Here is a 5,750-nt window from a genome sequence, read left to right on the forward strand (position 1 = left end):
CCTTTGAAGCTAGATCCATTTGTCACTTTTCCAGTAGGTTTATCCACAAAACTTGAGGTAGTAATGATGTTCATAACATCATTCGATTCATACATATAAAGCTATCTTATTCGAAGGTTTAAACTTGAAATCACTCGAACATAGTTTAGTTAATTCTAAACCTGTTCGCAAACAAAAGTTAATCCTTCTAACTTGACTTTTAAAATCAACTAAACACATGTTCTATATCTATATGATATGCTAACTTAATGATTTAAAACCTGGAAACACGAAAAATACCGTAAAACTGGACATACGCCGTCGTAGTAACACCGCAGGCTGTTTTGGGTTTGATAATTAAAAACTATGATAAACTTTGATTTAAAATTTGTTCTTCTGGGAAAATGATTTTTCTTATGAACATGAAACTATATCCAAAAATCATGGTTAAACTCAAAGTGAAAGTATGTTTTTCAAAATGGTCATCAAGACGTCGTTCTTTCGACTGAAATGACCACCTCTTACAAAAATGACTTGTAACTTATATTTTCGACTATAATCCTATACTTTTTCTGTTTAGATTCATAAAATAGAGTTCAATATGAAACTATAGCAATTTGATTCACTCAAAACGGATTTAAAATGAAGAAGTTATGGGTAAAACAAGATTGGATATTTTTTTATTTTTGTAGCTACGGGAAATATTAACAATTCTATACAAATCATATCCTAGCTAACTTATATTGTATTATACATGTATTCTAATATATTATGTAATCTTGGGATACCAAAGACACGTATGCAAATGTTTTGACATATCATATCGACCCATGTATATATATTATTTGGAACAACCATAGACACTCTATATGCAGTAATGTTAGAGTTAGCTATACAGGGTTGAGGTTGATTCCAAAAATATATATACTTTGAGTTGTGATCTAGCCTGAGACGTGTATACACTGGGTCGTGGATTGATTCAAGATAATATATATCGATTTATTTCTGTACATCTAACTGTGGACAACTAGTTGTAGGTTACTAACGAGGACAGCTGACTTAATAAACTTAAAACATCAAAATGTATTAAAAGTGTTGTAAATATATTTTGAACATACTTTGATATATATGTACATATTTGTTATATGTTCGTGAATCGATCAGTGGCCAAGTCTTACTTCCCGACGAAGTAAAAATCTGTGAATGTGAGTTATAGTCCCACTTTTAAAATCTAATATTTTGGGATGAGAATACATGCAGTTTTATAAATATTTTACGAAATAGACACAAGTAATTGAAACTACATTATATGGGTGAATGATCGAAGCCGAATATGCCCCTTTTGCTTGGTAGCCTAAGAATTAGTAAACCGATCTACTAATTGACGCGAATCCTAAAGATAGATCTATTGGGCCTAACGAACCCCATTCAAAGTACCGGATGCTTTAGTACTTCGAATTCGTTTTTATCATGTTCGAAGGATTTCCCGGAATGATAGGGTATATTCTTATATGCATCTTGTTAATGTCGGTTACCAGGTGTTCACCATATGAATGAATTTTATCTCTATATATGGGATGTATATTGAAATATGAAATCTTGTGGTCTATTATTATGATTTGATAATATATAGGTTAAACCTATAACTCACCAACATTTTTGTTGACGTTTTAAGCATGTTTATTCTCAGGTGATTATTAAGAGCTTCCGCCGTTGCATACTAAAATAAGGACAAGATTTGGAGTCCATGATTGTATGATATTATGTAAAAATTGCATTCAAGAAACTTATTTTTGATGTAATATATTCTTATTGTAAACCATTATGTAATGGTCGTGTGTAAACGGTATATTTTAGATTATCATTATTTGATAATCTACGTAATGCTTTTTAAATCTTTATCGATAAAATAAAGGTTATGGTTGTTTTAAAAATGAATGCAGTCTTTGAAAAACGTCTCATATAGAGGTCAAAACCTCGTGACGAAATCAATTAATATGGAAAGTTTATAATCAATATGAACGGGACATTTCAGTTGGTATCAGAGCTGGTATAACGCCGTCCATGTATGGCGGGTTAGTCGTAAAGGAGGTTCTCACAGTGTTACCTGTGATGAAGCATTGGCTCTTACTCCTTGCGATCCCTTATGAGGGTTGGCAGTAGCCGAGAGGCAGGCCCTAAAATCAGTATCTGAGGTACACTCAGTGGTCACCAGGCGGTTAGCTGGGAAGGCACTGGGTGAGACGGTTGTCCCCACCGTAATTTCAGTTGGTATCAGAGCGTTGGTCTTAGAGAACCAGAAAATTTGCATTAGTGTGTCTTATCGAGTTTGTTAGGATGCATTAATGAGTCTGGACTTCGACCGTATTTTCTTTAAAAATGATTGCTTAACATTTTTGTTGGAAACTATATATTATTAACATGTAAATATTATGTGATATATTAATCTCTTAACATATTTGATATTGTGTGATATATGTCTACCTTTAGCACAAATCCCATTGACTCACCTAATAATAACGAAGAGTCGAATATATATTGGCAAGATTCACAAGTTCCCGAAGAACCGGAAGAAGAGGAAACGGAACCGGAAGAAGAGGAACTGGAAGAAGAGGAACCAGAAGAAGAGGAACCGGAAGAAGAAGAAGAGGTTCCAGAGGGGGGAATAGTAGGAACCACAGAAAACCGGTCAAATAAAAGAAAATCCTCAACCAATGGACCAAAGTTAATAATGGTCAATGGTGTCTCCGCTAAGGAAGCAAAATATAGGGAAAATTACCAATTTTTCGATGAATCGGATCCTGATGAGGATTCTGATGATGTTATAGAAATTACCCCGACCCAATTTAATGAGGCAAAAGAAAATAATAAGGGAAAAGGCATCAAAATAGAGAAATCTGATTCCGACCCCGATGAACTTTATATGTACCATCAACACCCGTATTTTCAATATCGTGACAATAACCCGGGAACCTCTAAACCACCAGGTTTTTCTAAACCAATGTGGAAAATGACGACTCGTATTAGAGGAACATCATATATCCCTAGAAGAAGATTAGGAAAAAGAACCAAGTCCGAAGAAGAAGAAACCAGTGATTCAGATTAAAGGGGTGTGAGCATGTTGTGTAATAAATGTATTGTAGTGTGCTTATACTTTTATGTTCTATGTAAAAATTGCTTGTATTGTTTGTTATTACGAATCTAATCCTTGTCTATTTTATAGTATAAAAACAAAATGGACGTTAAGGGTAGACAACCGAATATTTTAGAAGACCTACCAGAGGATATGATTGAGGAAATCTTGTCTAGAGTCGGTCAGAATTCATCAGCACATTTAGTTATGGCGAAATTAACTTGTCAAACATTTGAAACACTTTCCAGAAATGCCTTAGTTTATAAAAGGCTTTCCTTTGATATGTGGGGTATATCACATTGGGGAAACCGTAAGTTACGCCGTGTTTTCTTTAAAGCATTAAATGCGGGGAACCCAAATGTAATTTTACGCTACGGGTTAAGAACCTATTTTGACTCAACATATCCCAATATAGAACTTCGTGAATTAGAAAGAGCTTCTAACATGCAACATAAAGAAGTATGTTATGCTTACGGGTTAGTGATGTTCGCTTCTTACCAAAGTGAGAAAAAGAATATCGGATTGCAACTTTTAAATAAAACCTTCCCACAAGTGACAGATTCAGTAGTTGGGGTGAGAAACAAGGTTTTTAGATTATTACGGGGCTGTTGGACATTACGAAACCCTCGTCCTTTTGACGACGTTACAACATGCTGCCTAGCCAATGGTCATAACGGTTATTTTCCACAAGACCAAGGATGGGAAGTCGTCTTAGTAAAACCAGAATGCATGACTTGTTTCTGGACTTATGAATTACGTGTCTTTATTTCCTTTGCTGAACAACTTGCGTATTAACTAGATTTATCTTCAAAACTGTCCTGTATCATAGTGTACTATATTTCATGTTATATGTAATATAGCGAAGTTGTAAGTTTGAAGAATATTTGTATGTGATATATTATTATAATCAGTTTTTCATATGAAATTGTAGTAGTTGAATTGTATTTTAGCTAATAAGTATGAACTTAACGGGTAGGTAGTACCCGAATTTAAACTTATAAAACGCTAATATGAAGAAAAATCCTTTATAAATGAGTTCATATTATGCTACGAAATACTATTGACTACTCTTAATATTCTATATGATTAACTCGATTCAGTTGTCTATTTTGAAGGAAATGGCACCGACTACTCGACACACCATGAATATGAACGAAGAGGAATTTCGTACCTTTCTTGCTGCAAACATAGCCGCAGTACAGGCTGCGCTACATACCAACAATAACGCTGAATCTAGTAATGCAGCTAACGGTGCAAGAAATCGTGTAGGATGTACCTACAAAGAATTCACTGCCTGCAAACCTTTGGAATTTGATGGAACCGAAGGACCAATTGGATTGAAACGGTGGACCGAGAAAGTCGAATCGGTGTTTGCCATAAGTAAGTGTACTGAAGAGGATAAAGTTAAGTACGCTACGCATACCTTCACAGGTACTGCGTTAACGTGGTGGAACACCTATCTTGAACAGGTAGGACAAAATGCTGCTTACGCACTACCGTGGTCGGCATTCAAGCAATTGATGAACGAGCAGTACCGTCCTAGAAACGAAGTCAATAAACTCAAGGCAGAACTTAGAGAGTTACGAACACAAGGGTTCAACGTTACCACATATGAACGACGATTCACAGAGTTGTGCCTATTGTGCCCGGGAGCATTCTAAGATGAAGAAGAGAAGATCGACGCGTTTGTAAAAGGGTTACCAGTAAAGATTCAAGAAGATGTAAGTTCACACGAGCCCGCTTTTATACAGAAGGCAAGTCGAATGGCTCATAAACTCATAAATCAGATTGAGGGAAGAATTAAAGAGCAGACGGCCGAAGAAGCCAACACGAAACAACTCAAGAGGAAGTGGGAGGAAAACGGTGACAAGAGTCACCAGTACAACAACAATAACAATTACAACCACAATCGCAACAACTATCCCAACAACCGCAACAACAATCGCAACAATAATCGCAATCCTAACAATAACTACAACAAACATCCCAACAATAACAACAACTACAACAACCGTTTCAACAACAATAACAATCCCAACAACAACCTCAATAACAACAACGGCAATAAAAACCAAAAACAGCCATGTCATAGGTGTGAAGAAAATCACCAGGGGTTTTGCACGACATTTTGCAACAGGTGTAAAAGAAATGGTCATAGCGTGACAAAGTGTGAGGTCTACGGACCAAAGTTTAACAGAACTAAGGGAGCAAATAATGCCGGAACAAGTAATGCCGAAACGAATAGTGTCGGAGCAAGTAATACCAACGCTGTTTGTTATAAATGTAGAAAACCAGGCCACATTATTAGAAATTGCCCGAATCAGGGGAATACTAATGGGCAGGGCCGTGGAAGAGTTTTCAATATTAATGCGGCAGAAGCACAGGAAGACCCGGAGCTTGTTACGGGTACGTTTCTTATTGACGATAAATCTGCTTATGTTTTATTTGATTCGGGTGCGGATAGAAGCTATATGAGTAGAGAATTTTGTGCTAAATTAAATTGACCATTGACGCCTTTGGATAGTAAATTTTTACTCGAATTAGCAAATGGTAAATTAATTTCAGCAGATAATATATGTCGGAATCGAGAAATTAAACTGGTTAGCGAAACATTTAAGATTGACTTGATACCAGTAGA

Source organism: Rutidosis leptorrhynchoides, chromosome 4 (assembly GCF_046630445.1).
Source record: "Rutidosis leptorrhynchoides isolate AG116_Rl617_1_P2 chromosome 4, CSIRO_AGI_Rlap_v1, whole genome shotgun sequence".
NCBI lineage: Eukaryota > Viridiplantae > Streptophyta > Magnoliopsida > Asterales > Asteraceae > Rutidosis > Rutidosis leptorrhynchoides.